General features: G+C 46.9%; 1 protein-coding gene across 5 annotated transcripts in view; it reads left to right on the top strand.

Annotated features, from left to right (window-relative positions):
• zfhx3b (zinc finger homeobox 3b) overlaps positions 1 to 17,539 on the top strand; it is a 141,313-nt gene that overhangs the window by 20,514 nt on the left and 103,260 nt on the right. The window contains exon 1 of one of the 5 annotated variants that reach the window (XM_084013668.1): positions 484 to 541. The exons of 3 other annotated variants lie outside the window; for them this stretch is intronic. The gene's annotated coding sequence lies outside the window, so the exon portion shown is untranslated. Of the gene's footprint in view, positions 1 to 483; positions 542 to 16,232; positions 16,381 to 17,539 lie in introns of those variants that run through there. One more of the 5 variants, XM_084013667.1, reaches the window with a different exon arrangement.

Genomic DNA, 17,539 nt, shown 5'->3' with positions numbered 1-17,539 from the left:
AGGTTTCATGCATTTGTTCTGTGTTTCTAGCAGGGCGGAACGTTTGACTGTTCTGTTTCACTCAGGTGGTAACAAATGGCAAGTGAGCATTGTTGAGCGAAGCAGTAAAACCAAACACACCCTGACCACATATAGGAAGTCAGCCTGAGGTAGAGTGAGGCTCAAAACGGATACTGACTGTTAGAACCATTTTTCTCCTCTTTACATGCCAAGTACCAAGCCTTTGACAAGAAATGCCCCGCTTTCCCCCTCTCTTTCTGCTACACTCGCTCTCTCCCTCAGAGCAACGCCGGAGCTCTCTCTCCCCAGAGCCATGCTAAATCATGTGCTTAAAAGAAATGAAAGAAATTGCCTCATAGATGAGGTTTAATTTGGACAGCATCTTTTCTGGGGATCCAGTGTTGCCCCTGCAACTCAGGCAAGGTGTGTATGTGTATCAGGAGGAGGATGGCTATAAAATAGGCTGCCTGCTTTGTGTCGGAGCCAGGTGTTTCCTCGTGTTGGATCATGCCCTGATGGGGAACAACAGGCCGCATGGCAGGTGAGAGCCAGGCTCGTAGGAGATAGCTATCTCATTCGGTGGTTTTCCTGCTCAGAAAAACTCTTGCGAGCAGGCTGTCGTAGTAAAAATGGTACTCTGGGCTGAGGATTAACAAAGGAAGTAGCCCTTGTATGGTGCAGCAGCTCTGTGAACGTGCAGCACCAGGAACAGCACTAGTGTGTAGAAGACAGCCTTTGTTTACACTGGAGAGAATATGGGTTTGGGGGGGGGGGCACAGACACCAGTCTCATCACTTCCTTCCTTGCTATAGTTTCATTTTCTTTTTTTCATGTTTCGCCATTGTTAAAACGACAGTAGACAGAAGAGGAAGTGTAGAACTGAGGTCCCATTACAGACATTTTTGAATAGCAATAATAGTAAATGTAACTTTGAATATATAAAAAAAAACGGAACCCGTTTTGTAATTGGATGTTGTGTGATTGTGACTCTAATCCACCGCTCTAATCTGTGTTGTATGTCTACCGTGGTGCAACTACAACACCTGCCAGACAGGGTACATTAAACAAGCATGTTTTGACCCTGATCAAGACGGAACACTCGTTTCTCACACTCTGCAGTCCGCCGGCGTCCTCGCAGCAGAGTGTATGCATGCACATGTGCAGCTATGGATGTATGATGGCACATGGATATATCCTTTCCTGTGTTGCACATACGGATTTCTGCATCAGAAAAACATCAGACACCTGCACCCTCCGTGTTGTTGAGCGTCAGTGTGGTCAGGGAACTGGTGGTACTTTCACATGACAGATGGCTGTGTGGGTCTCCGACAGGAAGCCTGTGTACACTGTTTCACAATCCCTCCAGAAACAAGAACTGAGTACCCGCGCTGTGCCGTGCGCTCTCTCTCCCTTCTCTCTCGCCGCATTCTGTGTAATGGATGCCAGCTTGCCTGTAGTGGGTACAAGCACAAGGCGAAGGGAGGGAGTACCCCGGCATAAGTGGACCCCTGAGACCTCCTGGAGGGGTAGAGGTGTGGCGAACGTCTGTTTTGGGCATGGCTTGTGTCAGCGTGTTTAGTGTTTGCCTCTGAGGGCATTTATATGCAAATGCTAAACAACCTATTGGGGTGGCTAATTACAGCAGGGCCTTTGTGTGTGCCAGGCGGTGAGAAGCAGGGAGTTACTAGCACGCCAGGACTGGACTTCCCCTGCTTGTTTACTCATTGTCTTTCCTTATTACCCCCTCATTGACACTCCCCTTTCGTGTGGCTGTGCCGTTTGCCTGCATGCTGGCTCCTCCCCTCGTGGTGCCGGAGTTAATGTGGTAGATTAAAGAGGCAGCGCTCTGGCCCGGTTTACTTCCTCTTTCATCTGGTGGCCCCAGCTCCGCTTTACTCTTTAGCCATTCCTCCTGTAGCTGCCGTCTAGCCGCCACCCATTCAGGAAGGATCCAGCCTCGTACTACTCTCTCCCCCTCCTACAACTAATGCTCAGCTAATTACTTTGGGTGATAAAAATGCATTTAGGTCAGGTTCTAATGCCATGCAAATTTATGAGCAAGCAGAAGCAAATATTAACTTGTAGAGTCACTGATAGTCATTGGCTGGGGACAAAGGTACACCTCCCTTAACTGTCAAATATGAAGGGTTTTTTTGTGCTTTTGTGTCACTGGTGTTTTTGTTCTTTGTTGTCAGGAATCTAAGGCTGCGATGAGAATGTTTCAGTTGCATAGGCTCCTACTAGGAACCTCTATATATATATAAGATACCCGCCGTCAGACAAAAAGCCCTCCCACTAAATTATGCCTATTTTCATCATTGTGTAACCGATTGTATAAGAGACCGATATATGATTTGAATAGTTTCTTTTCTTCCTCATGGTGTTGCCAAAAAATTACTGTTATTATTCGTAGTAATAAAACCACAGCAAATCCTTGTGGCATAGGGCGTGTGCAAATTGCCGTAATTAAATAAGCATCGGTGGCAGTTTTGATCCAGTTGTTTTTGCATGTGGCGATTGTTTAATTCTGCTGTCCATCACAAAGTACCTCCTTTATCCTACAGTACAAACTGCATTTGTAGTCGGGTTAGTCTCAACATGTGCACGCTATGCACCCCCCCCCCCCCCCCCCCCCCCCCTATTTTCTAAAATCTCGGCTGAATACACATCCATATCTAACTAGTCCTGCTGCATTCCTGTGAAATTATTTGTTGTGTGCTAAAACAAAGAGAGAGGAAGAGAGGTTTAGTGTTGCCTCTCACTTCGAGTTTCGCCGTTTACTCCATGGTTTGCCTTTATACTACTACCCACACTTTAACGTACCCCCCCAACACACACACACACACACACACACACACACACACACACATGCAATGGGAGACTTGGCTGGCCAAGGAAGCCAAGCTGGATCAAAGGCCGTGTGTGAGGCAGCCAGGCTACCTCGTAGAAAGCAGCTGCCCCTCGCTGTCTCTGCCTCTCACCCCGGCCTGACAGCAGCCAGAAATATGAGGCCCTCTCCAGACCTCTGTCCTGGGAACGAAGGACAGGACGGCACACATACACTCAGGAAAGCTTTTGTCTCTGCTTTCTCTCCCGCTCTCCCTCGCTCACTCCGACACACAAAGAAGAAAGAAAGCCGTTTGTCTATGCTCATTCACTCATTCAGCCACAAATAGAAATCTTCGCTTCACGTATACACTCCCTCTGCCAACCTCACAAAAACCATTAAATTATCACATGGTTGATTTCTCTTTATTGTCTGTTTGTTAAACTCTTTCATTAGCTGTTTTAGTCAATTTGCCGCAATTTGTCTGTCAATCTTACTCTGCGTTCTCCTTTCTCCCACTTCCCTCAACATTGTTGCCTGCTCTTTCTGTGAGCTCGGCCCTCCTCGACACTGTCTGAGGGCGCTTTTCTTCTCCCGTACTCTTGTCTCCACCTTTCCTCGCCACATGTCTAGGATTTCTCTCTCTCTCCCCCTGCTCTGCTTCTCCGGTGTGTTCAAAACTCTGACGGAGTCGAGAAAGGCATTCAGCTCCCTAATCCGGGCTCCCTCTATCAGGAATGCTAATACGTGTGATTGTGTGACCCGACCGAAGCCCGGCAACATCTGCAGGAGCCTATGGCGAGCCCCCACCCTGCCGCCCCCACCCTGCCCCCTGCCTTTGAGCGTTCACTCGCTGCCATTATTTCATTGTTTCACTTCACGCCTGTGACCGGGCAGTGCAGTTAACCCTGTGTTGCTCAGGCCGGGCTGGCTGCAGTCCTGCACACGGGGCCGGAGGGGTACTGAGGAAGGGTATGTGTTTGGGACGGCCCTTTCCCAGGACAGGCCTCCCTGCCTGCCCATCTGGACCCCTACACTGTTTACTTATGCATTCCACCACCAGTCAGCGTGCATCTGTGTATTCATATAGTCTGTTTACAAGTGCGGTCACGTATTGCAGGGATGACCATCCTCGTCTCACTGTTGGACATTCGTACACGAGTAGCTTTTCTATCTCAGGGACGTCAGGAAAAAGGAGAGTGGCTCCTGATAGGATGAGATCTGAAGGGATTGTGGTGTTAGCCAATAAAAACCTGTCATTATATTTCCACCCACCCCTTTGCCAGGTATTGGAGTTGAAAGGAATTATTGTTGGGATAGTGTCTGTTTTCAGAAAGATGAATTACTGGTAAAGCAACTGTCAGAGTGAATCTGTGTCAGGCTGGCGAGCTGCTGATTGAATTACCCTTCTCCTCAGTGCTGGCTGTGCTCCTGCATATGTATTCAAGCTACAGCATATAGACAAGCAAAGGGGCAGATTGGGTTTCTATGTTCTTTATCCACATGCTAACATCAAGCCATTAAAGCTTTAGGATTGTTAGATGTGTCAGAGATGGGCCTGTGTAATCTGTTTTTGCTGGACTCCAGGAGAGATGTGTATCTACACTCAGCTGGAGTTTCACACCGTTGTTAGGAAGACAATCCAAGCAAAAGTAATATTTCATATTTGTACTGAGGAATGTTCATTCTGACTTTCACTGATTGTTCAGTGTCCCTAATTTGTTGATGAGAGGAGCGACTAACGAACAGTGATACAAATTAAACACAACTGCTCAGAGAAACAAACAGCTGCTCAAAAACACAATAAAAAAACAGAGAGGGAGTCAGCTTTGTACCTAACTGCAATGTCTCTGATAACCACTAGGGATCCATATTCAGTGTGTCACTGTGTGATGAAAACACACACACACACACACACACACACACACACACTGTTAATATAGGAACCATTATTTTGTCCATTGGTATCACCCATGATTAATCATTACATTTTTGCAAAGCAGGGGCATTGTTACCATGGGGACATGAAATGATCCATGCTGCTTTGCATATCAACAGAAAAAAGTTTACAATTGCAGCACTGCTCTGTGTGGGAGCGGCCACAGGCCTGATTATCTGGAAAGAAAGATTCACTCTTTAGGGATGCTGTCTTCCTCTGACCTCTGTTGTTCAGCTCAACAGGCTGTTTGCAGTTTGCTGAAACAGATTATTGGGCAATTCAGCATAAGGTGTGATGATTTCCTGCATTCCTTGCTGTTCAATGCCATGCTGTTTTCTTACTGACCTCACTAATCTGCAGTGTAATGATATTAATAGAACAAGGACATTCTTAATAAGTAAAAAGGGTGACTGTATAAACTCAAATGTCTATTGTGCCTATGATGATTATAGTAGTAGAAAATAGAATGAATGTATTTTCTCTAAGCGTTTACTGAATGTGCATATGAATATGAAACTTCTTTCAAAATAACAACAATGAGCAGCTTTAATTGTCCTCGCACAGCATTCAAGCAAAGTGACCCGTTATGAATAAACAAGCCCAGTTGCAGTTTAAATGATGAAATAAAATAAACTTATAATAACTTATAATTATGCCTTTCAGATCAGAGTTACAGAATGTTTAACTTTCATATTTTTACATCTGAACATCTGTCCATGTGCCTTTTAGTTTCATGTTCTCCCCTGTTCTGTGTGACGGCGCCTTCGCTTGTTCTCTGCTAAAACACTTAAAACTCAACACGAGCCACAGGGGAATAAAGGTTGGCCGACCATGCCAGTACCCACGACGGCTCATTGAAACAGGGATGGAAGGACATCCTCCGTTTTTAAGATCAAACTCCTTCGGCTCTACATCTGCAACAACACACGGCTCTGTTGTGAACACACACTCGGGCATCCATCCATACGTTCTAGATATATTGAGGCTGCATATAAATGTTTGATTGAAATAACTGCAGATCTCAGCTCCCCCATTCCTCTGTTTACAGGCATGTTTCAGGGTTTCAAGACAGTTTAAAAAGGAATGGGCTCCACAGAGCCAAATTGGATCTGGGTATGTAAATACTGCTCTGATGTTTAATGAGAAACAAAGTTAGCTAATTATAGCAGCTCTGAGAAACATGAGGAGGACAGTGGGAAATGTTTCCATCACTCCCTAGCTCTATAGATTACTGCCTAATTGCCTCAATCGAATCAGGCGGAGACATTAGCCAGAGAGGCAGAGAGTGAGAGAGAGAGAGAAACATGGGGATGGGGCTGATTACACATATCCGTCGGTGGCTCTTTAGATAATCGAGCAGAGGACCAGCAAGTCGGACTCTGTGACATAGCATGAGCCCGTCTGTCTTCCCTCCCCCCCCCAGCGTGGTCCTGAAGGTGAGGAGAGCAGGGTACTGTATTTACTCCCGCTGCCCCACCAACCAGCTGCAGAGGTGATTCATTCTCCCATGCGGAAGTTTTTCACCTATAATTACATATAATTCTGACACATGTTTATGCCTGATTTTACCAGAGAGCTTCTCCACTAATATCAAAGTACTACATAACATCCTCCCAAACATTTGTTACGACAATATTTTTCTCCCTTATTATTGTATGTTGTAATTTTAAGTACTACTGTAGTTGTGGGGGGGGCTGGGCTGACCTGTTCTAGGAGTTTGGAGAGTTAGTTTCTTCCCTTCTGCAAACATGCTGTCTTTGTCAAACGTGAGGAGTGTAAGAGAGTGGAACTTTCCGACAAATAGCACGATGAAATGTGATTTAAGAACGTCCCGGCGCTGTGAAGCTTGTCTTTCCTCTTGTTTATCTCACTGGAAATGGCGAGAAGGGAGGAAACTGAATTGTTTATTCTATTTGGGTTAATTCCTCTAATTCCCCCTGTTCGCGGTGGTGCAGGAGAGAGGGAGACTCTGTGCTCGTGGCGGTTAGATGTGTGCGCCCTGCTTATGTTTTGGAGGCAGGGTGAGGGGAATAAGAAGCTCCATTGGATCCGTTTCGTCCTCAGAGCACAGTGATATTGAGGTCAGCTGTCCAAAATGATCTCATGTTAAGGAATCGGCGAGTCAGCAGGGTCAGAGCAGAACCGCCATGACGACACTTTCTCCACGGTGATAACGCTGCCCTCCTTTTCCCTCCCCTTCACTTCCTCTGCATGGGAACGGCAAGAGAAGAGTCTCAACTGTGTCTGTGCCCTTTTACTGGAGAGAGAAAACAATGCCACTGCCTTTTTGTTTTTTCTCACAGAACCCCGCTCAGAAATCAGGTGAAGATGGTTTTTAAGATTAAGATTGAATGGTTACAGCTCTAATGATCCAGAGATGCATGTCCAATCCCTCCATCTTCGTTAATCCTAAACAAACATGAGAAATGCTGAAAATAGCTGCTTCCTGGATGTCATGGCGGTGTAAACGGGTGCCTGAACAATCCCTCCCTCAGTTTCCCAGGCAGGATGCCATGGAGCGTGGCGTTGGAACGGCACGTAAGAGTGTGTGTGGGGAACCCAGACCCCAGCAGAGTCCTTTTTTAACAGTTCCGTTGGGAAAGTAGGCACTGTAAACAGATAATGCCGCTCATGCAGAACGGGCCGGAAGTGGGAGGTCTCACCCGTCCAGGCATTTGGAATGGGAACGCTGGGTGTGAATCCTCTGGAAAAAGAGTCATATGAGAGAGTAAGGGGAATTTTGCATCGATGTTTTGCTCATTTGCATTCCACGTCTCACTGCCTCTGGGTTCAGTATAGGTAGACGTGGCTGCGGGGATGAAATACCAACAGTTGGTTTACCAGCTGTTGAGCCAAATATTGTGGAAGCGCGTCGAGGAGAGCTTCAAAAGGGTGTTTGCGTTGCTCTCGGGTCATGTATACCAGTCTCAAGTGATTGTCTGTGAGGAGGCGACGGCCCATGTGTCTTTTTCTATCCTAAAATCAGTCACAGTCACATAGGAACTGGCTCTTTCACTTCCTAATCCTCACACCCCCTTTCTCTCTGTCTCCCTATCTCGCTCTCTCTCTCTCTCTCACACACACATGTTCTCATAATTTATGGCTGCCGGGTCCTTGATCAATTGATAGCTGGGAATCCTTTGGTAAATAGAGTTTTAGACACATTGCCAATAGACCTGGGCTATTGATTGGAGTGTAAATTAAAAACTTAATCAGGTCTCTAAGATAAGATTTATCTCCGCCCCAAGCAAATTACAGGGCTGACTTGGAGACATAAAGGCAGGCCGGCAGGCAGAAGAGCTCTGCCCCTCGGAGGGTGCCAAGTCTGGCCACCGCGCTCCGTCCTGTTGCCGTTCCACTGCCGATGCCAATCTCCACCACTTCCAAACTCACGTCTGTCTTGTGGAATAGACCATGCAGACTTTTAGTGTTGAAATAATGGAGGAAGGATTTTCCTGTAGTCTTTAGTTATAGCGTGGCCGGCTTAAACTAACACAGTTTAAAGCATCTGCTGGACATATTTATCCAATATGTCTTATTGTTCCATGATGCACTTTCAGTATGGCTGACCCAAGTGGGAAGTGGTTTTATTTCTTTATCATTTTGTTCTGTTTAGCAGTTTGTCTTGTTCAGTCTTGTCAATATTCCCACTTTCTCCCCTCTCTCTCTCTCTCTGTGTCTCTCTGTCTCTCTCTCCTTCTCACTGCATGCTTAATCACTTACTTTCATTGCTGCCTCTGATGAAATATGTAAATCATTACACCCAGCTTTTATTTCTTCAATAATATTCTCATCTTGTTGAGGTCATTTTACGCCACAGTAAATTCATGCACACTCATACACACATGCGGCGCTGTCTATATTTTATATGTATTAAGACAATCCTTGGTATTGCACATTGATCAGAATATGGATTTCCACAGTAATTGCTGAGGGAAATTTTCTCTGTCTCTACTCTTCTTCATTATTAATATTGGGAAATGAGTATAATTTCATCTTGAAATAACGAGAGCTCTTTTAATTCATGCCAGCTAATGCGGACCGGCGGGCCGGGGTTTCCTCAGGTTCTGCAGATAAGAAAGACACACTCACGGAGGATCCTGGGGTACCTCACAGGTATCTGTCTGGATCTTTGAGTCGGTAATTAAAACATACATTTTTCCACCTGTGATTAAGGCCGGTATTAGGCTCTGCTGAGGGATTATAGCACTTCCCATTATCTCTGGTTATAGTCCTCATATTCAGAGGCCATAGGAATGACATTGACCCAGAGAGAGAGAGAGAGCGACAGCAAGAGAGGGCGGCAGGGAGCAGACAGTTGAGGAGGTCACAAGTCCATGAGCACATAGCAGTAAAATGTACATATATATAATATGTGCAACACCCCTGAGGACTTTTATATTGGTGGTGAATATATGGACATCATTTTGGGTTTGTGAACTGCTGGTAAAGTGTTAGAGGTCCCCAAAAGAGTCGTGCAACCTTACCCATCCAGTGGCTACTTAATGGTGGCCACGCGTTTCTCTTTGTCTAGTTGTGGGGGAGGCTGAGACCGTCAGTAATAGGCTTTTTGCCTGATAAGCCCGGAAAATACTCGTTTAGTTAGTGAAAGTGCAGTGGGATCCTGGCCTGATAAACCCGCTGTTTCCGCCTGTAATACCCAACAGCTAAAATCAATAGTTGGGATAATTCTCCCACTAGTCGTCCAGTCTCCTTTATCTGCAGCCTTCCTCAACCCGTGTACATGGGGGTGGTGGCTAGCTGGAGCCTGCTGCTGTGTATATTAGAGGTTATATAGTTACACTCACGTAGAACTTTAGCTTTTTGTGAGTGTTGCTTGCAAATGCCGTCCCCGGTGCCGCTGTGGATTAGACCACTCTGCTGCCGAACGCTCACCTTAAACGTCTGATACTGCACAGCTGTTTACCAGCCAGTGGTTGAGTGTTGGCACAGCGTTCTCTGGAGGGCAGACCCAGGGCCAGTTTCTTGGCGTTATGGGTCCAACCTGCCAGCGATCTGCTCAGGTGTCGTCTCTGAGTGAGTGCTTGTATAAATCCGGTGGGAGGAAGTGGCTGTCAGCACTAATCCGGCCCGCTAAGAGTCCTGTGCTCTGTCAACACAAACTCTATGTCCTGACACAAGTTCTTGATTCGGGTTAGAAATACAGTCCACGTCCACGGGATCGGAAGGTCCTGAGGGAAGAGACAGATGCTTGATTTTGATGATGCTGATGAGAGCTTTAGGCCAGAACATGAAAGTTTTTGTCTCTGTATCTTCATCTCCATGATGGCCTCCCTTCTCTGTACACCTTGTCCCATATCACTGCCCCCCTCTAGCCAGTCATTTTGCTGACGGGCTCTCCCAGAGTTAGTTTCTGTATAATCTCTGTGGCCATCATAGCACTGCTGTAAAATACGGCCTCAGGTGTTAGTAGGCAGGGTGGTTAGCCTGCGACACCGTTACCTAAAGTGCAGTGTATTAAAAAGCAGTCAGGGCCCTGGATCACAGTATATCACAAGGGAGAGGCAGCGATAAGGCCTGCCTGCCTGCCCGCAGATCAATGAAGGTTACTGACATCATATCACAAAGTGAAAGCGAGTGTTGCACCCCTAGCTATTTATCAGCAGTGGATCGGACATGAAAGGGGTGGAGGGGGGCTCAAGCCCTGACTCCTCCTCTCCCGCCCTGTCACTGACTCCACCCCCGGACTGCAGGCTCCCATAGGGCGGCAGCTAGTAGGATATATAGAGGCAGTGGGAAGCCAGGGTGATTGACAGGGACAACTTTCTGTGATATTTCAGCACAGGCAACGGCACAAGACGTTTCCCTCTTGTGTCCTGTGTCTCCTGCATTTCCCCTTCTCTCTATTCCTGTATGTTTGGTCGTTAAAAGTACTATAATGTCATCCCTAATCAATTAAATTCAGACATTAGATTTAATCTCATTTTTTAAGTTTTAGTTCAGTTTAGAACTTTTTAGGGACAGTTTAGGGACAGTGCATATTAAGAGTTCCATCGTCAAATTTTCATTTGTAGTCCGTAGGGCAAGTGAGAATGAAACCATTGAAAATACAATCAAAGATAAAAGCAGTGAAATAGAACTATATGCAGATACAACCATTGTAGATAACGGACTGTGTACAGCGGCCGAAGGTGACGCATCAGAACACAAGCTAAGTTCAGCCACCACGCTCATCTCAAGCCCTTTCCTTCCTCCCTTTACCTGACCACAGCGTTATCGGTTTAATGCATTATGTATCATAAAGCCCCCCATTCTCTTCACTTATGTCTGCATTACTAGTAGTAGTAGTATTGAGCGGCGCGTAGACGCAAAGGCACTTTTGCGTGTCCGTGCGAAGGAGATCATGCTTACAGGTACTGTATGCGTTCCATTTATCAGCTGCCTGGGGCACAATGTGGAGGATTTCCCCCAATGGGTTAGTGTGTAACTGCTCTGTCAATACATGCTTGTCAAGGCTGGGAGTGTGTGTGTGGGGGGGGAACAGGCCCCTCACTCTAACGCACTGAAGCCACTTATTGAGCAGCCAATAGCTATTTACCTCTTGATGGTGGCGGGTGGAGAGGGGGCCCAGCCCGGCGAGAGCGACTCAGCGGCTCATCCCCCACTCCCAGGACTTCACAGCCACTAGCTCGCTCTGAACCAAGCCCATCCTGAGCCAGGAAGCAGAACCAGTGGCTCAGACAGGAGACAGGGAGGTCTGTGTTTATGTGGAGCAGGTTGTCCTCTCCTGGCTCCTGGTCTTTGCCTGGTCTGGCTGTGTGTGCAGCTTGCTGCTGTAAAGCCCTGCTTCCTCTCTGGAATCTCGGTGTTGACAGAGAGCATCTGGGCCCTGGGAGAGCTTCCAGCCTGCTGGGTCCTCACATGTACACACAGGGAGGGAGGGATGGAGGGGAGAGGTACAACACAGGTTTCAATGAATACACTGTATATCATAGATCCTTCCCAACGTTGCTGTGCCCATTGACCTGGCCGTGATCCCATCTCTTAGTCTGCTCCTGTCACCACAAGCACCTAAAGGTGGTTTTATGAATGGGTGTTTCTTTTATTCTCACCTACTTTGATTCAACAAGGAAAGAATGGTGTCCATCTTCTGTCGTCTGCTTTTGTTTTCAGAGACCTTGCTCCGGGGAAACCCCCCCTCCCCCTTTTTGTGGGCTTTGCAGATCCGTGTTGGAGTTGCAGGTCGCCTGTCAGGACATGTCCCATATACCTGAGTCACAGAGGGATTACTTAACCCCTCACAGTGCTATAGAGGAAGTCTGCCAAACCATGCACAGCTCGGGTTTAGCTAAGAAGGAGGCAGAATAAAAGGTAGCCCCTGCAGTTAGAAATGTGCCACACATGCCCGTCAGTTCAATTCAACAGGCTCCATCAGCAGAAGTCCCCTCCCCGAGCCCAATATGTAATTCATGTATATTAAACTGAAATGAGATGTCAATTTTGCAGAAAGTAAGCCGTACAAGAGCAGCACGGCGAGATGCCCCGCTGTTAAAGAACAGCTGTGCAAACACAAGAGGGGGAAAAGAACAAGAAAAAACACATTATATCAACATTTAACAACAGTTGCTCTGTAATCTGGTATTACTTCCACAAGCAAAGGAGGGGCCTGTGTCAGGCCGGGGTGAACTTGGACCGGGCTGTGGCGGGAGGAAGCCAAGTGTTTTCGGGAGGTTAGCCCCAAGATGTGAAGGTCCACAGACTCATCTTAATCCAGGAGGCTTGCACTTAATCGCTTTTGATGTGCATGTGAACATGACCTGCTTCAACATTCCAGCCCTGACCAGACCAAGTTCAGAAGACCAGGGCAAGGCTGAGCAGAGGGGAGGGGGGGAGGTGGGGTTGTAGGGGTGACTTCAGCTCGCACTAATTGGCTGCCAGGCTTCTCTATACTGCCTGGGGCAAAAGGAATACCCTGTCCTCAACCCAACACCCCCGGTGTCTTCCAACTGTCCAAGCACCCCCCTTTCTTTTCTCCTGTATCCCCGCCATTTAGCGCGTCTGGCCGTACGCTTGTGTGCAGGCGTGCATGTATGTGCTACACTGTGTAAGCTGGCACATTATTAAGGGGAATTCCAGTGAAAGACAGAAGTCGAACAGAGAAGCGTCTGTCCCCCTGCATCTGCAGTGGGTGGCATCCTAGCATTCTTCTTTGTGTGTGATTTCTGCCCACAGTGGCCCTGTGTACTTCTCTGGCTGTGTCAGTGTTATATTACTGTCCGATGGCACATAGTGCTCCTGTGTGGACCATGAGAACTCCCCATCTGCCTTGAGTTCACTGAACGTATTGTGGACGTTTGAGAAGACTTGGTTGCTTCGTGAGACTCCAGTTGGAGAGATTTTGGCTGAGGTGGGCCGGGGCTTTGCAGCCAGGCAGTCATCCAGAGTGACAGAGGGAAAAGACGGGGGTAATAGGAGCAACGGGGGTATTAACAAAGGAGAAGTCATGACTTGGCATCTGTGAGTGTAGTTCACATACAGGCACACACTTTGGTATAGTGAGGAAAAAAAGGCTGGCGCACTGTAACTGTGGAGAGTAGCGCCTATGCCTCTTCCTATTTCGTCCCTGTGTGTGTGTGTGTGTGTGTGTGTGTGTGTGTGTGTGTGTGTGTGTGTGTGTGTGTGTGTGTGTGTGTGTGAGTGTGTGTGTGTGCTCTGGAGTGGTTCAGGTGCGGTTAATGTTGGCACCAGATCTTTAGGCCCGCGGCAATAAACAACAGAGCAGGCAGGAGGCCAGATGCAACTCCACAAACTTTTAACCTCTCCCTCAGCTAATCCCTCGCCACACTAGTAACTCTTTCTTTTTCTTTTTTTTAACTCATTCTTTCACCTCTCATTCTCTCTGTTCTTCATTCTCCTCCCACTTGCCTACTCTTCTTTCTTCCCCTCTCTCTCTGTCTCTCCTTTGGTCCCACTCTCCTTTTAAGTGAAGTCAGTGTGCTGACCTCTAAATAAAGGCTGGAACACTACAGCTGTTACTAACTTCAAACAGCCAATGGCTCAGAGTGGAGCCTGTGCGAGTGTTAGGGGCAGAAATAATGTGCCTATTAAAACTAACTTAGAGCCCTCTTTACCCTCAAGGCTCCCTGGGTCTAAGTTGACCACACCAAACCCGGCTTGATCCAGCTCAGCCGAGACCGTGGCGGTGCAGCCGGCCCTGACCCGGCCCAGTGTGAGATAAAGAATGAGCCGAGACAAAGACACTGTTCATTTGGAGTCGGCGGCATCTGTATGATTTCCACTCTTTTGATATGATCTTTCCATGGGGGAGGGCAGCAACAAAGGGTCACCTAGCTTCCTCACATTAGGCGCCAGTTACATCATTTGATTCTGTAGTCTCATGCAAAACCGCTGAGGCCCCCAAAATCATACACTGGTGGTTAGTTCTCTGTTCAACACAGTGCTTTTATATTTCTTTTTCCTGGCGCACACAGCAAGTAAAAAAAAAGCACAAAAAGGAATAAAGAACAGTGAATTCACCAGAGCACAATAAAGTTTTAAACAAACGAATGTGTGCTGGTGCTTGTTTGTTATTAGTTAGATCTAGATCAGTGGAAAAAGTCAACCTCTGTATTCATGGTACAAGTTAGGCTGACAAAAGCCAGGTCTGGTTCACAATGAATCATCCACCTCAAGCCCATATTAATAGAACTTGTAAAAATGGAAGCTGTCTTTTATCCAAACACTCACAGAATGTCTTTATGATAGAAAGACTGAGCCAGAACCAAAAAGGAAAGCGTCAGGATTAGTCACTCGGCTCCATGTTTGCCGCCTCGAGTTATAAAAGGGCTTCCTGATTTATTATCTGTAAAGATAGTTTTCATACCTTGACCTATCCCCTAACCCAAGTCCCTTTTAAATGTAGTCTATCATGGGCTGTCATCCTGTTTATTCAGGGAGCCAAGTTGCCCTGTGGAGCTGACTGCCCATTTACTGAGTTAACTACCAAAGCCCCTCATTTACTTAGGGCACAAGCAACGTATAAAAAAACTGCAATAAAATATCACAAGGCAGTTTAGTAAATTTGTGTAAAGCATCGTGGTGTAATTTGTTTCAAACCTTGCTTGAAGTGCAATCCAGTAATGAAATGAGTAGTAAGCATTAACCTACGTTCAGAACAGCAAAATACTGTCCAGCAGCTGATTTAATTATACTCTCATGTTTCTCTGCAGCAAACCACAGTCTTTGCCTTTAAACCTGAATTAGAAGCTAATTATTATGACATTCGCTTGTCACCCTGGTTGCATATTAGTTACTACACGCATGGCTTCTGCTTTTTGGTGGATGTATGTTTTGTGCGGACGTGTGCCCGTTTCTCTGTCCCTAGAGGGAAATAATTACAAGTTGTGTGGGTTGTTATTACCAGTCTGGCTGTCCGGCCCTCCATCTGACTGCATGGCTGCAATAGGTTAATTACATGTCTGATGGGGATGATGTCAGCATGTTGGCAACCGTTCCCAGGCTTGTGGACACAGACTCATCAGAGCTGAGCTGGACTGGGTCGTCTTGACCGTCCCTAAGTTTCCTTGTTATACGTTGAACGTTATAAAGAGAGGCGGTTATTTCAGGACTGTCCTGGTCATCGTCCCCAGAGAAGCATCTCTCCTCCTGATGTTTAGTGTACATCTCACATTTAATCTTTTAGTACTGTGTGCATGGTTATTTAACTTGCCCGTTGAAAAAAAGATAAGGAGCTCTCCAACTCTAATAAGAATGGACCTGTGCCAAAAAGATAGAGGGGAAACAAATTGCTTGTGTTGTGTGACTCATATTCTCAAAATATCCCACTTGACCTTTTTTTTTAATGGTTACAGGTGATACTCAAAAGTAGAAGGGAGTTCCAAAAAGATATACGTTGCTGTTCTTTGGAAAGCAGCGGTATTATAGAAGCAGATGTACACGTAGAATGCATTCCAGGCTGAAGTGGGCGACTGAGCAAGTCTAGGAATGGCCGTAACATTCCTCCTGGAACACCTGAGAGGTTAGGCGGATGGTGACTGCAAGCTAAGAGAATGCTGAGTGCAAATCTCTGTCGACAAGCTGTGCCTCCTGCCCCGCTCTACCTGGGGAATGTGTTACCTAATGGGCCACAAAACTGCCTGGAGACCTCAGCTCTCTTATCTCTGATATTAGATGACCCTGCAAAAAAAACAGGAATCCATCATGAAGAATAAGACTATTGCAGAAAAGTAGGATTGGATGCTTTTCCCCCTCTTTTTTTCTGTGGACAGAAGGGAAGAATGGTAGGTAATGTTATCTTGTTCACAGTTACAAGAATCCTGCATGTAGAGGCTATGGGTTTCCAGTTTCTAATATGTATATAAAGTTTCACTGCACAATGGACCTTTTGTCTCGAGCAAACTGAACACTCCCCCTCCTTCTTTTCCTCCCTTCTCTTGTAAAAAAATGCATTCATGTGCTTGTGGGGCTGCGAGGACTCAGGTTTCTGCTATCTTTGTGTGCCATGTCGTCACTCGCCCCCGCGAGCTGAAATGTGCATCTTGCACAGGCAGGCGCGCTGCCAGGGCTGCTTCCAGCCATGGATTAGGGAGAATCCACGAAACAACGGACTCCTGACAAAACAGCAGCATGACAGGTAACTGAAGTTGCACTGGGGAGAGAGGAGGCAGACGATAATTACAGAGCTTTTTGTTTTCTGGGCACTCTTAGCTGGCTACTTAAGTGCCTGATCTGAAATCTGTGCCTTGTAATTACAGTAGTGGGCCCCATTAGGGCAGAGGTCTTGGTGGGGATTATTCTCCTTCTCTTCTTTCCTGTGTATGTGTGTGTGAGACCTCCCCAACTCCTCCCGCGTCACGTAGAAACCACAGCGGTCAGGGCGGGTGGGGGTGGTGAGGGCAGGAATTAGCCTTCCTCGTATCTGTCCTGTATTCACAGTCACATTCACACTCGCTGCCCGATCCCAGAGCCGCTGAAATGACAGTACCTCCACCATTACTTGGTATGTCTCCTCCCCCCACCTCCTTTCAGAATACCTCCGCTGCTCGCGCTGACACCGGAAGATTCGTGTTGATTATGACGTGGATGTCACGGTTGATGAGTGTGCGGCGTGGCGTGTGTCACGTCGAGTCGACAGGGATTTTTGGCACGCTATGTGCGGAGACGGGGCCGTGGCTCGAGGTGAGGCCGGCCTAAACGCCACCAGAATTGTGTCACCAGGTTGATGGAAGGATGCCAAGAGATTTGCTGGTGGAGATCAGAGGCTAAACCTTGGCAATGAATACCGTGCCGCCGTGCAGGGAAGAACAGAAACAGGAGTGAATGAAACAAAAGTGACGGAGACGGAAATTAAGAGACAGTCATGAGGGGGGGTAAAGTGGGTCAACTTTAGAAGGGGTCATCAAACGTGTTCAACCTCGAGGCACAGCAACACAGATCTGGAAGTCAACATTAGATAGATCCTGCCTCTTTAAGCTGCTAGCCCTCCTAATAGATTCTTAAGCACTGGTTTTAGTGCATGTTAAACCAGGATTACTCAATCAATTGCGGTCAGTACAAACAAGGATTACTTACAACAGTACATTTTTCTTGTTGAGAGGCTAAAAGCGGTACGAGTAAATGGAAGAAGCAGCGCTGCTGTTGATGCGAAGAGAAGTCGTGATGGGGTCATGATGGCCCCAGACATGGGCACCACAGAGAGGAGATCAATCCTCATTTGGAGATGATGCGTTCAGGGAGCTTTGGAGAGGAATCCCTCACATACTTGCAACTGGTTCCACTCGTTTTTAAAGACG

Source organism: Eutrigla gurnardus (genome assembly GCF_963514095.1).
Source record: "Eutrigla gurnardus genome assembly, chromosome: 1".
Classification (NCBI taxonomy): domain Eukaryota; kingdom Metazoa; phylum Chordata; class Actinopteri; order Perciformes; family Triglidae; genus Eutrigla; species Eutrigla gurnardus.
This window is presented reverse-complemented; position numbering and strand designations above follow the sequence as displayed.